This window comes from Argopecten irradians, chromosome 15, assembly GCF_041381155.1.
Source record: "Argopecten irradians isolate NY chromosome 15, Ai_NY, whole genome shotgun sequence".
In the NCBI taxonomy this organism is placed as follows: Eukaryota; Metazoa; Mollusca; class Bivalvia; order Pectinida; family Pectinidae; genus Argopecten; species Argopecten irradians.
In genome coordinates this window covers 14,450,634-14,475,773 of record NC_091148.1, presented here as the reverse complement: position 1 = coordinate 14,475,773, position 25,140 = coordinate 14,450,634, and the positions used below count along the sequence as shown (strand labels likewise).

The 25,140-nt window shown below is 34.4% G+C and overlaps 1 pseudogene; it reads left to right on the top strand.

Annotated features, from left to right (window-relative positions):
* Positions 1 to 10,274: 10,274 nt before the first annotated feature.
* Positions 10,275 to 25,140, top strand: part of LOC138308604 (calmodulin-like) — a 22,358-nt pseudogene continuing 7,492 nt past the window's right edge.

Sequence of the window (25,140 nt, the reverse complement as noted above, 5' to 3'; positions counted from 1 at the left end):
GGGTAAAAACGTAATATAGCCAATCAATTATAAAAGGCGACAATTCCCAAAAAAAAAACCAGTTCTTGAAGTAATATACGGTCTTCTAAAAAACCAAAAATAATAAGGGGACAAATCCGTAGGGGGGGGGAAAAATTTGGAGGATTCGAGAGGTGCGAAAAAGATTGGAGTGAGTGGAACAGCAGAGAATAAGGGGGGGACCAAAAAATGTTTAATTGGATAATTACTTCTCTAGGAGTGTGTTTCCATTGTTGGGTTTGAAACACCATGTGACGGGAGAACTAACCTACTTTTCTGTTTTACTAGAGAGACTCTTTGCATGGGGTAAAAAACCGTTCATCATTAAACTAAAGGAAAAAAAATCAAATCTCGGGGACAATCGTTGGGGAAAAAACTTGGAATCCATAAAAAAAAAAGTATTCCAGGCCCCCCAGGAAAAGTATTCCATCCAAAAGTCTGATCGTTTTAGAAAAACCATCTTGATGAAATGATTGGCGAAAAAACGTAGATATAGGTAGTCAAGAAAAATCCAATAGACAAAGGACTATGAAAAGGGACAATGTAAGGACCAAAAGAGGTGTGGAAATTCCACCAACAATTACAATATTCGGAAAAAAGGATCCTTGGCTGTAGGATGCCTTTTGGATGTTTAAAAGAATTTGGAAATTTAGTATAAGCATGCCCTTCCAATACTGTGTGTTTCCAAAAGCTACCAGATTAACTAGTCTTATATTTTTAAAATCCCTTTTTACCTTACAGTCGATAAAACAATGTTCTTTTTTAACTTGTACCAAAGGGTCCCGGATGCTGAATGCCGGCAATATACGAGTACATATGGGGCATTGGTTTTTGCATTTTGGAAACCCCTACGTTAACCTTAAACGATGGGGAAAATTTTTTTTGATCCGAGGAAATGTTCCCAGTAAGGGGAGGAGCGAATCATAAAGATATCTCAACTTATCAACGGAAAAACCAAGTGGGCGGGACTAAGATCTTTCGGGATTTAACACAATAGTTTTTGAGTATCGTAAGAAAAAACCATTTTCCGAATTTCAATCCAAATGTTTTCCAAAGGATTCTATCAACAACGTTGATCGCTAAAGTTCGGGTAACAAAGGATAAGATGATGTACAAATTACCGGTCGCCCAATCACCTTCAAATAGAGGCACGCTCTTCAATAGGGGGGATCTTTGCAAAGAAGGCCAGTATCCAGAACTAGGGGAAGTAAAAAAAACAAGTGCGTTTTACAAGGCTGGGAAATTGTTAGATATTTTGGAACAATTTTGGCGTAGTTGTCTGCAAATAGGTCTGTTATAACCTCCTTTTAAAAATCGGCGGCCCTTGAACCCAGCATCTGGGAGCACAAATTGATCCTCCCAATGTCTCTCTTTAGCTTGTTTAAGTTGCTACTCTGAATTCCGTTTATGTTGAATGATATACCAAGGGTACGCCCTCCAAGTAAGTCCAGAAGGGGTGACTTTAAATTGGTGTTTTATTCCTAAAAGTACTTGGTTACTAATAATAGGTGGGTGAGCTGGGGCTATATTATAAACCTTTAATTTAATCGGACAACCATGTCACGGGGGCCCCACCAATTTTTTTTCTGAAATTTTTCACAATTTTGTTACTTAAGGTAATGAGCAACTTTTATTGAGATAAAATATTTTTGGTGCTCAACTGGAGAGGTTGAAATAACATTGATAATAATTTCATAGCGGAAAAAACATCCAAAATAGCTAGCGATACAGTACGTTCTGTCTTTATAAATGTAGCCAAAATTCTTTAATTTGTTACACTTTGAAACCTACAAATTTTGTGATACATGGACATATGTAATTAATTATGGCCACACTTTAGGATGTATCAAAAAAATAATACATTTACAAGGATTAATTACATAAAACATTATTTGAATGATTTGAACTTTCTTGGGGTAAAAAAAGGGTTTCTTATCACATGTACTGGATTTCAGTCTAATTGTCCACAGTTTTCATGTTATGAACGGGGATTTAATGCATTAAATGTTCTTCTAAGATTTAATCATAATTCTACAGACCTTGGTTATGTACAAGAGTTCCTAGATCGACGTCGACGTGTAGGTTTCGATTGCTGACGGCAATTTTGGTGGGCGCATTTTCCATGTTATATTGGATCTCCGAAACCTCTGAAAATCATTTTTGTAAAAAGGCTGACATCACCTCGCGTACTACCCTTTCATGATCAGATATCCCTGCTAAAGGCATAAAGGACATCTATAAAGTGTAGCTCTTTGGTTTGCAAAAGTCAAATGTTTGTTTATAAAAATGAAAATTTGGTACTGTTATAACATGTTAACATGGTTCAGCATTTGTACTGAAATAGGGATTAAACTGAACATTGTACTGATCTATCCATGTTGATAACATATATGACGTCTTCTAGCATTTATGGTTAGGTAATCATATGACATACAGAGACATTTGATTAAATGTTATTGATAATATAATCTCACACATGGATGTATTATGTGTTAGAATTTCGGTTCAGGATTATGACAGTACTCGCCTATGGGTGCTCGTGTCATTCCATATCAAATTTATGTGATCGCTTTGGCTAGAGCATATATATGTCTTCGCAAAAGAATTCACTATAGCCATATAGTAATGAAAGATACATTTCGTATTTATGCCACTTTTGTATTCTGTACGTTAGAGCGGCGAACCTCAGTAAGTCACAAGTGGCAGTGGTCCATAGCTCCTACCTGGTGGGTTCGTTCTACAGTCGACGGCTGTTCGATTGAAAAAAAAAAATTTAAACCATATGTCAATTGAATAATCTAATTATTTTAAATGTACTGTGCGTGCTCTATTGCTAACTTGCGCTATTTAAAGTATATATATCCAATTAAAGTTCAAGTATACAATTGTTGGAAGGAATGTGAATAAAAAACTAAAACATAGCACATAGCTGTTCGTATGGTTAACATATTACTATATGAATTTGTGTTTCATTATATATTATATGGATTGTATCAATGTTGAATCTCATTATTTTTTTCATATAACTTATAAATTCGTTGAAATCATACCACTTTTGTTTCTGGGTCAAAGAGAAGTAATATCAACGGTTGTATTCCAGGTAACACTGGCTCCTTATAAAGGTATATCAGTAGGATACATGTACGAATTGCTTTAAGTACTAAATATGGGGCAAAGAGGTCTGGATTTTGTATACATATTTTGCCTAGATATTACCTATATAATGTCTCTTCGTAAGATCCTCCTCTACCCTGTTCAACTTTTCTTTTAAGATGATAGATTCTATGCTACACTCTTTATTGATAATAAGGGCGCTATCATTACTCATTAAGCCTACCGTTCTGGCTTTTTTCTAACCATGATTAGAAACTTTGACTTCAGTTGTTGTGCTTTATTGATTTTCATTAGTGGATTCCTGGCTCAATAATCTACTCATAAGCATGACATGTGTAGCGTTATGAATTTATTTACAAAACTGCTTACAGATACTGTACGATGTCTTTATAATGGTTTTTCAATGAATGCTGCCTATGCAAAAAAAAAAAAAACGTTTTTATTCACCCCAATGAAACTTTGAGTAACAAACATACGTAATCATTTCATTTATACTTAAAAAAAACTTATTTACTGTATATGGTTATAACATTTACGATTCTAGGATAAAAGAAGAACGTTTTGTACAAACTAGGAACCACCAACCATAGGTAATAGGGTTAGATGTGGACACAATCCAACATTGTACTACCAAAAGGAGATTCTTCAAAACGTTTTTTTTTTCTTTTATTTTTTTTGGTCAATCATATGTTAATATCCCAGCCAATGATATTTAGTTGAAAGGTAACCAGATTCTTCAAAACGTTTTTTTTTTTCTTTTATTTTTTTTTGGTCAATCATATGTTAATATCCCAGCCAATGATATTTAGTTGAAAGGTAACCAGATTCTTCAAAACGTTTTTTTTTTCTTTTGGTTTTTTTTTGTCAATCATATGTTAATATCCCAGCCAATGATATTTAGTTGAATGGTAACCAGATTCTTCAAAACGTTTTTTTTTTTTTTTTTGTCAATCATATGTTAATATCCCAGTCAATGATATTTAGTTGGTTGGTAACCAGATTCTTCAAAACGGTGGGTTTTTTCAATGGTATGCTGATATCCCCATTAAGGATATTTAGTTCGTTGCTTGGTTACCATTCGGGACCTTTAAGGCCGTCTCTCGTCTATGCAGTTAGTTGCGTGTCTGAAGTGCCTGCTTATTTTTCACTGTGGACATGTTCGTGTTGTGATTTTTTTGTGGAACTCTTGTCTTTTTTGATAGTGCTATCTGACTGAAGCATGTTCTCAAAGACATTGAACAACACAACGCTCCTGATTCATTTATACTGACAATGGACAAACAAGTAGTTTAATTCCCATTATGCTGAGCGCCAAGCAGCAGCAGGAACTATCGCTCTATCAGAGTAGGCTAGATGACAGGCCACAGAACCCTCATCACGTGCATAAACCGTGACAAGGGAGACGTTAGGAAGGGGAAAGACAATTAGAAAAAAAAAAGAGAAAAGAAAACGTCCAAAATTTAGTTGCCTTTTACGATCATACAATGATGACAGCAGGTACAATTCTGACGCCATACCTACACGGTAGCCCCAATGTAGGTGGAATCGGATACCGATATATACCCTTATTATCACTTTCATAGACGTCTCCGTATTGAATGACATTGTACGCATTCTAGTCGTCTGGCTCCTGTGACATCTGATGAGAGTTTAACCGCGTTCGAAATATAATTTACGTCAGTGTATATCCATGGTCTGCCTTAATTAATATTAATGAATCTATGTTTTATACTGCAGAGAAAAATGCAAATATATTTCCATTACAAACAATAAGGCAATATGAAAATGGATGCGACACACTGGCTTCTCTACTGACCTATTGAAACAGGCACTTCGGTGCAAAACGGCAGTCTCCAATTTATGCATCGTAAGAAGTCTATTTTTGGGAGGCTTTAACAAGACGTTAAGGAAGATAAAATGGTCTGGTAATTATTTCCTCAGCAACACAACAGCGGCCTGTATTGCCGGATAACATACGTGGCATTTGTTACCCACAATGGAGAATATATCTGGCATGTTTACATCATTTTTATGAGTAGCGATATAAAACCGTCTGCATATTATGTGTAACTTTTATAATTAGAATGCAAATTGACTTTTACGAACTTATCATTTCAACATTTCTAATCACCTTGTATTGGTTCATAATTTGTGTTGAGGAAACTTACATCGACGAAGTATGACCATTACGTATAAAAAACTAGGTATATTTTATTACATAAAAACTAGGTATGTTCATTACATACGAAAACTATGTATATTTATACATAAATAGGTATGTTCATTAAAGACAAAAAACTGCATTAAGGTTTATCGATTACATAAAATAACAGATAATGACCATTTCCATGCAGTAACTAGGTATATTCATTATATATAAAAACTAACTAGGTATATTCATATAAAACTAGGTATTCATTATATAAAAACTAGGTATATTCATTATATATAAAAAACTAGGTATATTCATTTATATATAAAAACTAAGTATAAATTCATTATATTTTTGCCCCTTACGAGTATTATGTTTGTGTTAATTTTGTGCGCATAACGTCACTATTTCTACACAGAAAAACCTAATGCCTTCGCGCACAAACTAACTAATGACATAACAATCAAAATAATATTTTTAACTGTCAATGTCGATTCCGATTGGGCAAAAGCGCGTGAAAATATCAAAATTGATATTTCAGTGGAGTGAATAAAGTTACATTAATACACAATAAACATATTTATGAATGACGTAATCTATAAACACCAAATAATAATCAATAAATGCGATAATGATTCTAAACTATTATATTTTAATGATATACAAAAGTATCAGGCCCATAATATCACAGCTAAGGAATTCCTTTTGTCACATCATAGTAAGATGCTATAATATCTATAATAACAACCTTTAGTAAACCATGTCAAAATTATAGCGACAATGCCACTTAATTTTGTCACAATTTGCATAGGCGAGTTACTTTTGTTGATTTTGTCGCGTTTTACACAGGCGAGTTACTTTTGTTGATTTTGTCGCGTTTTACATAGGCGAGTTACTTTTGTTGATTTTGTCGCGTTTTACATAGGCGAGTTACTTTTGTTGATTTTGTCGCGTTTTACATAGGCGAGGTACTTTTGTTGATTTTGTCGCGTTTTACATAGGCGAGTTACATTTTGTTGATTTTGTCGCGATAATACTTTTGTCGCGTTTTAACATAGGCGAGCTACTAACATTTGTTGATGATTTTGAGAATCGCGTTTTTCCATAGGCGAGGTACTTGTTTTGTTGGATTTTGACACGTGTTTTTTACATAGGCGAGTGTATTAATTTGTTGATTTTGTCGCGTTTTACAAAAGGCAAGTTTACTTTTGTCATATTGTCTCATACTGTCGCATTTTTGCACTGGCGATTGCGCCAATGCAACTCAATCGTGAGACGACAGAAACCAGGTCACAGAATAAACAACTAGGGAAAGATATACAAATAACAAAATAATTATGCCAGATGTATACCAATTTTCTACAGACGTGATCAAGGTAATTCATGTTTGTATATTGTAATATTGGAAATATGCTTGATAATACTTCTAATATACTTAATTGTCATGACTAACATTTTTCTAATATCTAATGAGTGATGATTATAAAGAATTCGTATCGTCAATAATCAACAAAAGATTGTTTCTATAATTTGAAACAAATGACACGATGTTTGATCCAAAACACTTATCAAAAGGATAAATGCTTGTCAAAATAAATAGAAACGCTTGCATCAACAATCGTCGATAAAAGTCAGGAAGAACTGCAGATGACTAGTAAGAAAATTATAAATGTTCAATAGATGTCATTGATGTAAAAACGAAGTTTCGTCGACTTGTAGGGGCTTCAGTCCAATTAATAAATACCTTAGATTACTAAATATGAGGTTCTTTTTAGTGTAGTTACGCTTTATCTAACTCAAAACGTCCCTATTTATCTTGGATGTTTAACTAAATTTCTTCTACAATCTGAACAATATGGATTGACATAAAAACGAAGTTCCGTATTGTAAAAACAAGTCGACCATAGGATTTGATAATAAAAAGTGAAGTTCCGTATTTAAAAAAACAATCGACCAATAGGATTGATCTATAAAACGAAGTCTTCCGTATGTAAAAAACAATGACCAATTAGGAATCTGATTAAAAACGAAGTTCGCTATTGTAAAAATATAATTCGACCAATAGGATTTGATATAAAAACGAAGTTCCGTATTGTAAAAACAATCGACCAATAGGATTGATATAAAAACGAAGTTCCGTATTGTAAAAATAATCGACCAATAGGATTGATATAAAAACGAAGTTCCGTATTGTAAAAACAATCGACCAATAGGATTGATATAAAAACGAAGTTCCGTATTGTAAAAATAATCGACCAATAGGATTGATATAAAAACGAAGTTCCGTATTGTAAAATCAATCGACCAATAGGATTGATATAAAAACGAAGTTCCGTATTGTAAAAATAATCGACCAATAGGATTGTTATTAAACACGTAAGTCCGTATTGAAGTCAAAATGTTAATGTATACATAATATGAACATTTGTAATCGTTTACACGTCTCAAAATAACTGGGGAATTTCACTCGAAAAGCCTATAAACGTTTTAGTAATTAAAATGAGTGTATGTATTTTATGAGCATTTACAAACATTGATGTATCTCAATGTGACAGATAGGAAGAATATTAAGCTTGCATTGGGTTATAAAAGTCAGAGCATTTAACTGGTTATTTCATCAGCCATCTGAATAGTCGAACATCTGCCTCTCATTTATAGCATAGTAGTATGGCAGCAATAATGGTCCTCTAGAAACAAAACAAAAAAACAAAAAAAAAAACAAAAAAAAAAGAACAGGATAAGATGGGTTGACCCCCACATCATAAATTCCCATCCCAATCCTCGATATTCCAGGGGTTACTATCACTGTCCGTTATATTCTCGATACTCCATGGGTTACTATCACAGTCGTTATATCCTCGATACTCCATGGGTTACTATCACTATCATTATATCATCGATACTCCATGGGTTGCTCACTCACTGTCGTTATATGCATCGATACTTCATGGGTTTGCTATCACTGTCGTTATATCCTCGATACTGCAGGGGTTACTCTCACTATCGTTATATCCCTCTCCTGAACTATATGCCTGAAAATTTAAGGTAGTGTGGGATAAAAAAACCTTACAAAACACGCGCCTGCAGATACTTCTTTTGACGATAACAAAGACGGCGACATCCAACTTCAAAGTCAAACAGTCAACAGATGTACTGTTATTAAATTCTTTTAGTGGATATCAAAGGACAAAACTCCTTGTCTCATCTGATGTACACATTTCCTTCATATTTACTATGAAATAATCCATGAGTAGATACAACGTGAATAATTGTAACCATGAAATATCAAGGATATAACGGTAGCGATAGTAGCCCTTGTAATATTGAGGATGCACAAACATAATTGTATATATACTGCTCTCTGTTTCTGGATCTATAATATAGTTAGGAAAAGAAAATACCCAATTCTAGTAACTCAATCTGCTTACGGAGACTGAGTAATATTGTTTCCCGTAGAAAATTCAAGCTACTCTTAATAACCACGTTCCCATTATTGTATTTATCCAGTTAACAACCCATTTCAGTATCGTACTGACCTTCTTTTCGTTCAATTAGTATCTTAAACAATCGTTATATTTTTCGCAAAATTGCATTAAGCCTTAAAATGTTTTTTTTTAATACTCTCTAAGGCCCTGAGGAAGAAAGCTAACACATCGTACAATATCTGAAACCATCAAGTAATATTATTATGTACAATTATGAATATAACTTTCTAAAACTAAAACCTGTTCAGTATACACTTGGCAATTCTCAATGTGTTTAAAATTACGGTGTTAAATACAGTCGGTCCCCGATAGACCGGACGTTCATAATCCAAAAATACGCTGTCCGGATGAAAATGCCAGGGAACGGACTACCGCAGCGTTACATATTGCCTCAGAAAAAAGAATTTTCGGATGTCCGAAATATTCGTTATCCAATTTTTAGTCTGAGAATGAAGGCGTCCGGGTTATCGAGGCTTACGCTTTAAAACATTGAAATGTCTGGTTTGTAAGTATGGAAATCGCGAAACACTAAGTAAAGCATTTTTGCCACCTCCACATCATTGAAGGCTGAATATAGATAAAAGCCCTCGCCCACAACCTGTGCCCTCTCCGGCTGTAAAAATTGACCTTGTCTTCACGTTATACGGTAACTCATTCACTCCTAAAAACGCATTTAGACTCTTCTAAATCAATGACTAGACTAGTCCATTATCAACTTTCAGGGGAGAATGAGTTAATATCGCTCCATGTATGATGGGCTAGGTTATATTCCCCGTGTCATATCATCGATAGCCAAACGACAAAAGTCACAGAACTTTGTTTTAAAGTGTAGCCAATCTATCGTTGTGTGGTTAAATTGACCCATCCTAAGTCGTCAGTCTTGGTCCCTAGACACACGTTGTTAAGGCGTCGCTGATGTTGCCTCTAGGAGTGGCATGCTTTTCCTTACCAGGTCCCGACATTCTGATCACAACGCCATCTGGCGAATGACACTTCTGATCAAATCAAAAATCGCCATTTCAGATGAATTGGCTTAAAATATGATGATATCTTCACTTAACTTTTGAATTTAATCTGGATCAAAAAACAAGGAAATCTGTATTCTTTAAAGATGCCCTGTAAAATTGTGAGGAAAGGCTGAAAAAAACTGAAATTAGTCAATCATTTTTTGACAATTGTCGATAAATTAATCTATATATCATTCACCTAAATATCTTTAAAATATATAATTTGTACTCTAAATTATGTTTAAATAATTTATGAAAACTTATTATTGATACGAAACCATTTCTTAAAAACTTAACTAACGTTACTACGCTTGAGTGAGCTTATGGACCGAACCTCAAATATATTCATCTCATAGTCCGCCTGATACAGGTTAATTTGTGACCTTACATAATGTCTTGAGCATGTGTCCACTGAGTGTATAATAACCACGAACGAATTTCAGGGGGATGTGCCGGACAGGAAAATCCAATTGAGACGTCCTAACAGAAACACTAAAGATGACGTCAAGAAAGATAGACGCTGATGTCCAGGATTTCGAGGACGGCGGGACAAAATCGCTTGCCTCCGCTGGATTGTTGCCGCACTGTTTTAGCGTTTGTAATTTTTTTTAAATATAATTTTTGTAATTCTGTTGAATAAAGAGTGTCCTCAAATTTGTCCTTTATTTCATATGCCTTCGTCTTGTGTTTCCATTTTTGGATCGCCAAAGTCACTCAGCAAAAATAAAAGGATCATAAGATAAGTCTCACAAAAACTCAATGACTTCAAACAACAATGAAAGATCGCAATATTTTTAATATACTTAAAATGAAACCCCGTTTTTCATGTAATCACATAATGAAATGGAACAACCCATCCTATCTATTATGCCATAAGATTACAAGTGCCAAGCGTTTTTTGGAATGAGTTTCCTGTGTCAACAGCCACGGAGTGTTATTGCTACTGATCGATCTCTACGACAAACGGTGTATCAGAGGCGTTACAAAGGCTGACTTTCTATCATCAGTCTATTCACGTTGAGTGAGAAACGACTACGTCCAAACAGTCTCCATTTTCGCAGAACGACATTCAGTGAGATAACACACGTGCGTTTATATCGCAACTTTAGAGACCATCAAAACAATCTCGGAATAGTAAAAAGTGACGACATTTTCTGAGTGCAAAACATAGTCCAAATATTACTTGTTAAAGATTACAGTTTCAATTTTGAGAAAAAAATGTGAAATATTACATCAAGAAAGCATAAAACTGGTGAGTTTTGTTGTGGATGAATAGTATTTTGTTGGACATACCTAAAATTACCTGATGCCTGGAGATTTTGGATCCAGTCATTTAACCGACAACAACGAGCAGGTGTTTTTCTTTCAAACTTTTCAACAATTTGACGTGTTCAGTAGGTATTGCGTTGTGAACCATATTGGAATACAAATATTCTGAATCCATCGTAAAGAATAATGGTGTATATAACTTACACTGGGTTGATAACATTTCCAGTAAACCATATGACAATATTTCATGCATTAATTAAACGGAGTAAAATATGAAAAAATTAAAAACAGCCTCTTTCATAAAATGTAAGAAATAATATCATAAAAAAAAAGGTTATCATTCAGCAACAACGACGGCAAGACTTAAAGTCGAATTTTCAAAAGACACAGTACAAGATTCGAACTTTCACTATCACCCGAAATAGAACAATAGTGGGCGAATCCCTTTTAGTTGAATTTACAAAAATAAAATCTCCAATGGGATTCTGATTGTGAACGTATCATTACACAATCAACACAGAAGTTGGGCAAACATCCCCTAGTAGGCGAAAAGATAAAAAAAAAAACCTGGACTAAAGAGTTTATATCAACAGGTACTACTCTTAACATCACAAGTATTGATTACACTGAATGCGAGGGGCAGTATCGTGACAATGAAGCACGTGATCGTCTCCTCCTCGCGAAGAGCGTCTTCCCCGATCAGGAACCGAAATGTGAATGGCTCAAAGGGTAAGTGGCATTTCCCTAAGATGAAAATGTGATGGCTTTGAAGGTAAGTGCCGAACATTTTGGTATCATGTTTGCTTCAAAAGTTTAAGAAATGTAATAACTTCAAGTGTAAACGGCAATTTCTTAGATATTCATTTTATGTTTTTTAGACTCAAAATAAATAAATGGCAATATTCTTAGGGTTTTTTTTTTTATACAATGTTGCTTCCAAATTAGAAATCGTGATGTCTTAGAATATAAGAGTCTTACAATTTTGTACAGTGGCCTTTTTTTAATTTTGCAAATATAATGGCTTAAAAAGTTTTATGAACAGTTCATCGAATATATAGTATCTCCAAATTAATTCTGAATTATTTCGTTTTGAAATGGGATAACCCTAACAGGAAATGGTGTGTGTTGAATTTTGTGTTAAGTTTTTAATTCAAACGGCAATGTATATGTATTTAAACTCTTATAAATTCGTATTGAATTTGTAATATGAATCTCATATCTTGTTTTCCAAAACAAACCTCTTTCAGCTTATATAGTTGATACTTTTGCTGTGTGTGTATCCTGTGTGCTTCTCATGTTGAAATATCATGTCACTGAATGCAAGTGTTCATTACTAAAAAAAAACTGTCATCAAGAGAAGCAATTCGACCTTTCGAAAAAATCACTATTCCTGAATATCCGGTAAAAAGATATCTTCTAATTGAGATATTGAGTATATATCATATGAACTTTGAGGGCGTTAATTGTATTCACGTGCATGAGACAGTTGTTTTTGCTTTAAATTTGTTTACTGTGAAAACATACATTTTCGTTGGGCTCAATCTTAGTGGATTATAACATTTTACAATTTCGTTGCCACTTAAATTCGTGGAGAAGACCTTGCACGATTACGTTACATAACTGTTCATGCAACACTGTTATCTGTATACTGTGTGATCACTCAAGCGGAACCAAACTTATAATTACAACCCAGATCTACAGTCGGTTTGCAATCAATGTTTTTTCACAGGTATAGACCATGAAGTGGTTTCATCGTGTCAGGGCGAGAGAGCGTATAATTACACCATACTACCGATTTAATAGTTTTCTTGATAAATATAATCTACCAAATTAATGAAAATCATCTTTGTTTGAATATTACAATTGAATTTTTTTATCGTAATCCCCTTCCATTCTTTAAAAGGAAACGATTTTTGTAGTAGGTACGTAAATTCGTTGATTTCCGGTCAAAACACGAGAATCCACGAGAAGTAAACCTCCGCGAGATATAATGAAATATCATGGAAATGGGTACTGTAACCAAACGTTCTTACTGCGGCTACTAAATTATTGCGATTTCAATTTTCAAAACAAGTTATGCGAAGATAAAAAATAAAATGCAAATATAATATCAATATGCGCGATGGTTTATATGCATTTGCAGAGATAAACATTCGCGGAGATTTGCGATTGACTGTGATCGCGAAAACTGCGAAAGTAAATCGCACGCGAAAAAAAAAAGAAATTGGTTTACAATAATCATCACTCATGACAAGCATCGATTTCAATGACGAACGTTAACAAAACTGAACTCCGATAATGAATTAAAATCTCAAATAGTTTTTTTAATGTGAAAGACGTTTCATCAATTTGACAAACCCTAAGTTTGTCGATTTAATGATGTATAAAAAAAGCCACTGATTAATATGTTTAACATCACAATCTCGAATTAGCTGTTCATGTCCCAGTGATGTACGCAGGTCAAAGAGCTTGTCTATGAAGACATCATAAGGAACAAAGACCAAATTGTCTTTATTGCAAAGTCAGCCTTCAAACATAGGTCAGAATTTTGTTGAAAGTTGAAATAAATTGGACCCTATAACGGGGGTTCTGATAAAGTGGTCTATAAACAAAGTGTGGTCCTTAGACAATTGATATATATGATGGTGTTCTTTATACAGAGGTGGCTTCTATAAAGTGGTCTTTATACAGAGGTGGTATTTATAAAGAGGTGGTCTTTATATACGAGGTTGGTATTTATACAGAGGTGGTCTTTATACAGAGTGTACATGGTCTTTATACAGAGGTGGTCACTAAGACAGACCAGAACAGGTTTTTAAGCCGTACATGTATATGAAATTGAAATTGATTATGACAAAATATACTCGAACGATGAATCGGGAAAAAAAAGAAGTAATATATTATAATATCCAATACATTTAAGGAAGAATTGTGAAAACAATTTTCTACTCCGCACTAGCAAATTTTGCTTTTTTGATGTAAATAGACCATAGATTTCAGTGGAAATTGTCTTTGTTATGTAAGGGTTTTGTCATAAAACCGAATTGCAGAGGTAAAAGAATGTTAAACTTCCTCTGGAGCCTTATTAAAGTTTATTGAATGTTCTGAGAGTATTTCAAAAGAAAATACCAAAATGTATATTTTAGATTCCCTTTGTAATATTGCATTCGACACCAAGTGGAACATAGTCCAATTTTACCGATAACTGGTCAATAGCACCGCGCTTAATAGACTTTCTTCGTTTTATATTGTCACATGCCTGTATCAGAGGCAAAAAAAAAATATCCGTTATTGTTTTGAAATTGAATTTTGATGTATAAACTTTCAATCATCATTTACATATTAACATTATTTTTTTGGTCGCCGTTGAATGTAATTGAAGCCAACATTAAAATGTGAGTTCGTATATTTTAAGTATAATTCCGATTGATTTTTCGAAACTGAGTTGTCTTTCTAATTGATATAGATTTAGTATAAATTAGAATCAAGGTTTGGATATGATTATTTAACGTCGTCCTATTACATTATTTAAACACTCACACCAACGTGGTACGGTGGGGGCCGGGGGGGGATGTGTTGAAGGATTGTATGATAGTGAAGGTGGGGAAGAGTGCCGGGGGGTTTGGGTTGTTGATGTGTAGATGTATATTGTTTAGTGGGCGGAGGTCTGTACCTGGTATATGCATACTGTGGTGCATGTGGACCAGCAGGATGTAGATACTTTCTGGGTATCTGGCGGCGGTTCGCATGGGGCAGAAGCGCGTAACTCATCGGCTAGACTGCGAACACCGAAGGCGGGGGGGGATGCCATGTGTGTAGCCTTTGTTTGGGAACGGAATTCTAGAGCCACATGCCCACTACGGCACACGCGATGGTTCAGCAAGTGCATGATGCGGGCATGCCTGCGTGAAGGTGTTCTTGGTAATATGATTTTTGATGGCATAGACAATGTTTCGATTTTCAGATGGCCCCAAGACGATGGTTGATGACTATGATGATGGATGATGATGAAATGGTGATTGATGATGATGATGATGAGAGATGATGATGATCGATGATGAATAATGATGATGATGGTGATGATGATATGAAAGATGATGATGATGATGTTGATTTCGATGATGATGATGATGATGATGATGGAAGGATGGTAAGTTATGATGATGATGATGATTGTTGATTTGATGATGGTGATGATGATTTTGATGATGATGATGATGATGATAATATGATGATGATGAATGTTGATAATGATGATGATGATGATAAGGAGGATGATGCAGGATGAGGAAGAAGAATAGATGAAGAATGAAATGATATGGATGATGAAATGATGATGGATGATGAGAACCCTGGAATGATGATATATGATAATGGTTGTGATGATGACGACGATGATGATGATGATGATGATGATAAGTGATAATATTGAGTAAGATGTTGATTGAAAGAACGATTGTGAGATGATAACAATAGTTGTAATTAAGACCACATGGTGAACCATATACAATGTATCATACTTCTTTCTATCTAGTAGGTGTTATGTGTATCTCGTTCGTAATGGGCGAACGGGCATGTTTAGTTCATGCAAGAAGGAATAAAAACATGTACACATGTCCTATTTGTTGTAAGATTGCCTCGCTTGCTATTGCCATCTCGTGCTAGGAATCACCATCAATATGTGACTGGGTGGGGTGTGTTGCTTGGTGTCTTCGGCGGCATGCTCCAGTGATATACTATAATAAGGGCAACAGTTCCACTATACAAGAAGACATAACACGAATAAACATAGTCTAACAGCAGTATCCCAAAAAAACACACCCATACTTAATGCACACAACACACCACATAAATGGGAGGCCGTCCTTACATGCTGTTACCAATTTAATCAATCCAGCAAACAAACAAACAATATGAGAATGTTATGGATATAACAGTGATATTACTTGAAGTCAACTATTTTTATTTGTATATTACAGAGTTATCTGCCCTTGCTGGTAGGCATTGATTTAGAGTTTGTTTGAAGGCTGGTCATTATATTTCATGATATATAATCATATGTAACATAACGGGGTGAAAATTTTGACATGCTATTGTTTCTTCAGTTATACAGTATGTATATTGAAAATCATAATGTTTGAAAAATTAAGTTGTAAAAAAGATTCGAATGGACAGACGAACATGTATGATGCCTTATAAACGTTAGTTACAACACAGAATTTATTCACTGTAAAATTGTTGTTTTTATGCCTTATGTTAAGATTGAAAAATACAAAAATTACTTCACAATTACTAACAACACTATTTGAATGTGGATGAAATTTTAGACCACAATTTGGCTTCATGGTCTGACCATATGTACTCATTCCATTACATTGAAGTAAATACGTGTATGATTATAATTTTTGGCAGCACTGCCAAAAATAATTTTCTGTTCTTATTTATACTTCTGAAATTAAAACGTAAAGCTGTTTATTGTAAGTATTGTAATTTTCAATATATTGGTAACTTTTTGTCGTAAATAACATAGTAGTAGCTCTTCTTGATTTGTTATTATGGAAACTACGGCACAGATAACTTTGAAAGATATACATGCGTAACCAAATAGAACTGAATGTTACCATAGGATTAGATCATATCTCGGTAGAATTAAGATAAGGATATTACAATATTACTGGGTAATAAAATTGTCATCGATACACGTGAATAGAATTTGGTGTTGAAATGACGAACAATGACAATGCTTAACTTAACAACGAGTATTCAATGCAATAAAGAAAAGCCAATAGCCAAGGAAGCTAAAAGCCGACCTTGGGAACATATCTACATGTTATTTCTGACTATACGGTTATCGATTACTTTTCAATGCACTCGCACTAGGTCTTATATTGTATCTACCTTAATTGTGACATTGTTGAAACACCTGATGTCTATAACAATGCCGTTAAATACAGGATATTGTCTGACCTAGTTAAAGCTAATTACACCAAAATGTGTGCTTGCGCTGTAAAAACCAATTTAGGGCTAAATGGAGAATCAATACAAAGATGAGTCGGAGAAAAAACCTGCCGTGCTATCACTAACGATATATAATGTTAGCTTATGATTTATCGTTAAGCTTTATGTGGCGTGATTTTGATACACACAAATCAAGCAGAGTTTTTATGTGTTCTTCAGCACCAACATCTACCAACAATTACCAATAACTAATTGAGAATTACAATACTTACGATAGATAGATTGTAATTTTACAAAGTCAAATAAGAGTATTCAAATTGAATTTCGGGAGTACTGCCAAAAACCATGATATTTACGTCTACAGTGCAGTAAAATAGGTACGCACGGCCAAACGATAAAGCCAAATTGTGGTCTACAACAATGATATCAGTAATTTTAAAGGGACTTCTTCAGATAAGTTTTCATCTAAACACACATAAAGCGTACAAATAAGAAGTATTACGATGAATGAATTATGTGTTGTAACTAATATATATAAAGCATCAAACATGTTTGTCCGTGCCATTGAGATATTTGCACAAAGTCATCAAATCTTCTAGTTTATAGAGGAAAAAAAACAACATGGCAAAATATCAGTCCAGTTATGGCACATATCACTTTCATTTAAAAAAAAATACTGAAGTACTTTTAAAGATGGTCCCGATAATTTACAACTTGTGAGATTCGAATTCGAAACCCAAATGGGACAGCTGCCAGTACTGACTGTAGGTCGATGGGTTTTCTCCGTATACCTACGACTTTCCTACACTTCAAAACATGGCACGTCCCTAAAGATACTGTTAATAAGACGTAAACAAAGGCAATATCAGTCAATCAGGTTCAAAAAAATAGAAAATGAAAACTCTAAATGAAGAAATATATTATTCGTAATAATAAGTAGTTCAATCTTAATACATGCATACAATGCTGAATTTTTTTTCTTTTAATTTCCATATGAAATAATTTTTTATCTTTTATACTATATGAAATATACATGTTACGTAATATGATGCTTCACTTCTTGGAGGAAAACACATCTCGGAGATGAATGCACGTGTTAAATACATACGATAAGTTATTTGTAAACACCGAATTGGGGGAGGAGGTGCTGTCTTAATTGAGCTACAAGTTACAGATTTAGCAGCATCTGGCTTCGAAGGTGATCACGTCATTTTGTTAACCCCAATAAGCGAGGATTGTACATAATTCCATGACTTTGATCGTTAACATGTCGATCTTTGATCATCTATCATTATGATGAGTATCCGCCAAAATTAGGACATAGAGCACAATAACACGGAAACGCCAAATTTTTAACACGCGCAAAAATGTTAACCACAACATATTTAGATACAAAAACGCCAAATTTTTAACTACGCCAACAATGTAACCACACATTTTTTTGATACAAAAAACGCCAAATGTTTAACACGCCAAAATGTAACCACACATTTTTTGATACAAAAACGCCAAATATAAATAACGCCAAAATGTAACCACAACATATTTGATACAAAAACGCCAAATTTAACACGCCAAAATGTGTAACCCACACCATTTTTGTATACAAAACGCGCCAAAATTTTAACATACGCCAAAATGTAACCACACATTTTAGAATACAAATTACGCCAAAATTTAAACAACATCCAAAATGTAACACACATTTTCGATAAAAACGCCCAAATTTAAACACGCCAAAATGTTAACCACACATATTTTGAATACAATAAACGCAAAATTTATACACTCAGAACCTCGCCAAAATGTAACCACACATTTTTGATACAAAAACGCCAAATATTTAAACACGCCAAAATGTAACCACACATTTTCGATACAAAAACGCCAAATTTAAACACGCCAAAATGTAACCACATATTTTTGATACAAAAAAACGCCGACGAATTTTTACCCGACGCTAAAAATATCCCAATTTACGGCCAACTCTTTTCGGGATATTAAGTGTATCAAAAACTTGAAATCCGAAAATATTTCAAATTTCTCGACCTGACCGTCAGAAACGATCATGTGGGTTTACATTATGGGGTAAGTTTTATTACAGTGGTTCTCGTTCGTAACGGTGGCGTGATGTGACTTAAGTTAGATTTTGAGGAAGATAATAAGGACGTTTATAGTTTACATCTTGACTTCATCCGAAATTTGTCCATGTGGTTTTCTAAATTGACGCCAGCGGTTTTTTTAACACTAAACCAGCCATGACCAATCTATCGCAAAATTTTGTGATAAGTGCTTTGAACTTGTGTGAATATAGTTTGCTATTTGTTTTAATATCAAATTTTATCAATTTATTTTATGCATACTTTGGAAAAAATGACATTCCGGAGGCCTGATCATATTTTTTATTATATTTATTCTATATGTATATCATTTGTGACATTTGAGATAACAATTTATGTGTGATAATTTGTGTATACCCTCTGGTAAATTAATTCCTTTTGAAAATGAAAATTAAGAAATACCTTTTATGAAAAATTAATTTTCCATCTTATTACTTAACATGATTAATGTCATAGTCACCCGAATTGCCTAAAGGACACTGACTACGACTAAACAATCTCACAAGGAGAGATATCTGTCAATCATAACTCTATAAATTTATTGTCTGTACATGTATTTAAGCGTGATATATTTAATAGTAAATAAATCTGCTCTGATTTCTCTTCAAAAACACGAATAAATCTTTGGCCTTTAAAAGAAATCATAGTAAATCATCAATGTCCCAGACTTTGTACGGAACACATCGGATACATTTTGGACAATCCGGAATATCTCTCTCTATCAAGTCAGTTATCATTATCAAATTTCGAAGTTAAACTTCAAGAATTCTAAAGACATCATTACAACTTGACAAAACGTGCGGAAGTTTTCGTGTGTTAATTCACTAAGGACAATATTTTAGACGGACGGTTAAACTTTGGGAAGTGTTTTCCATCAGAAGTCAAATTTGAGGTCAAAGCAAAAACAAAATATTTCAATCAAGTTATCAATTGTCAACAAAAAGTCAATGTTTAGTTATTTAATGTTCCTTTTGATGTTTTAGATGCATTTTTCTGGTCCAATAAAGGTCAGTTGATGAGGTTCATGACTTGTTTTTTCTAATTAAAAGTTCACTTTTGGACGACTTTAAAGTCGGAGACATATTTTGCCTGACCAAAATACAGTTGCAAAACAAATGTGAAAATAAAAATAAAAATAAAAAATGAAATGCGTCAAGACACCCTCCTCCTACCTACCTCCCCTAACACCCACGCACACACACATACAGGGCTTTGATTGATTGATTGATTGAGCCAAATCATGTATATATACAGCTTACAATACATTCATTTAAATGGATTCGTTGTAGTGAATGGCATAAAGAAAAGTTTGTATCGACAAAATGGGCAAATCGATGTGTTTTCGTTACACTCAACCCCTTGTCACCGTACATCGTTCTGATGTTGAGACTACTATTTATTCTGCGGACGATGATATATCAACAAGACTGAAAGCTTCAGACAAAGTATTGAAGGTCCTATCATTAACCTCAGTGATAATTACTGGGTCAAGTATTGACCGGTGACCAACCGAATTCCTTAATATAACTCCTGATATCCACTTGCCCAATATTGCGATTTAGGGTAATCTAATTTGAGATTGGTGTTGGGGAAATGTATTGTAGAGCTGCTCATTTTGTGCTCTTGACTGAGTGAAGGCGAAAATTAAAGAGAATTGCTATGTCAATAAAGTGGCATTTTTGTGCCGAAATCTTACACAATAAATCCTGCTACGCCAGAGAGGCAAATGGAGATAAGCTAAGCTCCAAAAGTCCAATTTGTTAGACTTGTAGGCCAGGTCTGGACAAAAATCAATGCCAAACGAGTAGGGTAAACTGCAGCTTGAGCATAATGGAGTAATACAGAGAAAGCACTAAGGAAATGTAATTGTTTCCTTTTAAAGAAATTAATATCGAGTTTTAAGAAAATTACGTACTGTGTGGATCTACACTTCATGGTCGTACCAGCATTTCCGAGAACTGTTATAGGCTATAAATGCCCGGTGGAAGTGTTGCAGCGACTAATTTGTTTCCCCTATGGTAAATGTCTGTCAGCATCTCTGTGACAGCGCTCTCTTGACAGACCCTTTCCTATAGCGCATTGTTAAGGTAGACAATCAGTATTAAAAGTATAATATAACAGTTCTAATTACTTCCTCGAACTTCACCGTTATGGAAATCTAGTGCGGCTCGAACATTTGCTTTTCTACAGACCAATTTTGGATCCTCTATATTAATTGTGAGAGCGTTTATAGTAATTACAGATACATCATATTAACGCCATTTTCGTTATACATGTAGTATCTACTGAGACAAGGTAACACTCCAGCGTAATGGTGATACGATATTTATTACCGGCATTCTTTATCGGACGGAAGTCATTTACGTGCATTATTCTTCAATATTCAAGACACTTTGTCGCATTTCATTGTAAGTACCAACATCAACTTAATATTGGTAAAACAATTGAAAAGTTAATTAAAAACATCCAGGATGATATCCATATCTCAATTAAAACTTATTTGTAGTTTCGAAAATAAACAAATAAAGATTTTTATAGTAGATTAAATAAAAATATTCATTTGAATATATTTTATGTATGCTATGGAGATATACTACAAATTTTTGAGTGTGCACTCATCATAAACCGCTTTACAGGTTATTTAGAGTTAGACATTTTTTGTGTTATAGGTCCATTACATAAGAATAGGTCATTAAATTGAATATAGAACAAATGCAAGTTTCTAATCAGTACACATTTAAAGTGATATATAAATGTATTATATATAGTTACATTTATAAATGGTTATGAGGGTATAATGATAATGGAGTCGTGTAAATTTCATGTAACCACCCGTTTTGTTATGAGGGTAAAATGAAAATTGAGCACATGTAAATTATGTAACGCCGGCGAAGCCAGGTTACATAAAATTTATATGGGCTTCGTTATCATTTTACCCTAATAACCTCAACAAAATAAACATCTAATCCTTATATTTACACAGTTCTTCACGTAAATGAATATAATTTATTTTTTGCGGCAGTTGCATATTTTTTATTAAAATACCCATATTTTTCTCTCTCCCGTCATCGTCAACGAATTCGATTGAACAGATTGAACAGCTCCAAAAAGTGGGGTCAATGACACCACGTTGCTACGCCATCGACTATTCCCGTAACAACAGAATCGCCGCACGTGTTGTACACTGATAATGATAATACTAGAAAGCATGGCTATTGAGTCAATGTCAGTGCAAACTGTATATATCTACATATATTCAGTTTTTTGCTAGGGTTAAAAGCTCATCTGATGAGAATATCGAATTTTATTCGTTACGCATTTCTTCCTATATCCGCACCTACGTGTTAGAGATGTGTCCTTACGCGTCAGTGACGAGTCTAATATCCTACAAGTCATCCACGCGAGCTAGTTCCTAATCCATCGGTTCGCATGACAACACCTTCGGGGGCCTTATTCTCGAGGGATGTAAATAACAACTTGCGTGCCAATTACGTCTTCTTATAACCAAGATGTTAGGTACGGACGCCTATTTAGACACAGATGCCTATATATTGAGCTTGTTATTTCTTCGTTTGATGAAAGAAAATTATCACTGCAATTCGATTTTGTTATAAAAACATTAATTTGAGCTTGTGCGTAGACACTTAAGTTTTGGTGAAGAAATTGCTTATTAGATTTATTACAGTGGACAAGGCTTTATCTAATTGACAGGCCGTAATTTCGATTCCCTTGGTACTAACATGTTGTCTATTGTTTCTCGTTCTATGCATGGGTGTTTAGTTGATTGGATTATGTACATTATAAACGCACCTAGTACACCGGAAGTGGGGAGTGTGAATGAGTGTGAATTAAGTGTATCCGGGACAACTACTATATTGATTTTTTATCAAGTGAAGCCCATGTAATACTTTGGCGTGAATATGTAATATTTCACTGTAAAAAGAGATCATTCATGACGTGGAATATTTTGTTTGTTTCGTTTTCATTTAATCTCCATGACTATATCAGAAAGTTTTAATTCGTCCAAGTGGATAAATAAACTATAGATACTGAAAACGTGGAATTTATAAGAGGGAGAAATTTACGCTAATTACGCGAAGATCGTTTTAGAGCGACAATTTCCCCGGCGCGTAATGTGTCATATATTGTGAAACTATGTTGAATAAGATGTATTTAACGCGAAATTACTAACATAACGAAATGTGAACGCTTACTAATCCTGAAATTAAACACTCGCAAACACATCCTAGAAACTTGTGTTGAATTATTCGTATATCTTTGTTTGTGAATGTCAATTAATCCCTAAGATCAAACATAGTTTTATCATTTAAAATTCAGGAGGAGTGTCAATTTGTGTTCTCTGGTGGCCATGACCGTTAAGCATTATTATTTTTGTTACCCGGGGGTTAGGACATGATCATATGGAGTCTGATTAGAAAACTTGACCAAACAGAAAATTGACCCTCTTATCTAACACACCATACTTCACAAGTGACTCCGACCTGACCTTAATCATATGTCATGCCATGATGTCCTAACCCCCAGGTAACAATAATGCTTTTCAGTCATGTCCACCATTGGACCCAAATTGGCCCTACTCCTCTACCCACTTTTGAAGTCAAAAGCGTAAAAGATAATATGCGCTAGATCAACATACAATGAGACTGTTATTATTCCACCATCTACATCCTTCAATGGTACTGACATTTAATATAATAATAAGACGCTTTAGTAATCATATTAAATGAAACTTCTAGAGGCTTTAGCGTCCAGTCGGTATTTACTATTTATGATTTGAAAACAGTAATTTGATTGGGCAGTATTGTTGATACAGTATTATGAGTATGTTTGTTTATGTGTTTTTGTTTATTTTCAGGTACAGCGATCCTACAGTGTAAATGACATTGAGCTGACAGAGGACCAAAGACAGGGTAAGTTATAAACCATGATTATCATAACCGGTCTGTACTGTTGTGGCCATGTTTGACACTCAAGTATAACGACATCAGAATACATTTATATATAAGTCAAAATTGAATCGCTTTGATGATCACCAGGCCATAAGCATAATACCACACTTAAGATTACGTCATCTGTTATATATTAAATTCAAATAAAATGCCACTCAACAAAACCCATGTGACACATAATTAATTTTTTTTTAAACTTGGGTCCACATTGGCAGAGTGGTTAAGATGTGTCGTGAGTTTCCCCCTGTTGGGCAGTTGCCAGATACTGACTGCTTGTCTGTAATTTTTATCCGGGTACTCCAGACTCATTAGACGTAAAGCTAAAACAAACAAAAAAGTTTAAACCTTGTTGATGAATGTCATACTCCGTCTTATAATATCGTATTTAAGACGCATTTTAAAATATCGTTCCGAAATGTGGGGCCGCGCGGTGGCCGAGTAGTAAGGATGTCCGACAACCCTCCACCGCTACATATGTCGCGCGTTCGAATCCCACGTGAGGTAGCTGCCTGGTACTGAAGCAGCAAAAGGCATATCATAATACATCTCACTAAATAGAACATATGAGCCATTGAGATACTGTAAACCACTTAATTTTCGCGCGATAAAATGTTTTCAAGATTTGTGTAAATTGTCGAGAAAGTCATTGATCAACTAAGCATGTCAGGAAGGGCCCTTTGTCGCGACTTTATGTATTCGCGAATATCTCGAAAATATTTACGGAAAGGATGTACAGTTACAAATTAGTAATTCTACATGTAGGACCTCCAGTGTACGTCAGTGTAAATTTGGTCCGTTGTGATTGATGGTTAGAGATATACATTTCGGAGGCAGGTCTAATCTGTGAAAATATCAGAAAATGAAGACCTTGCATTCTACTTATTATTAAAAGATATTGTATAACTGTGCTGTGAGGAAACTCCGTCTGCCATTATAATCATGACACATCCCGCTATTGTCTCTCCAACTACAATTAATAGTTCACACATTAGTGTCCATGTACGTGTATTAGAATGAAATAATTGGTACATAAAAGATGCACTCTAT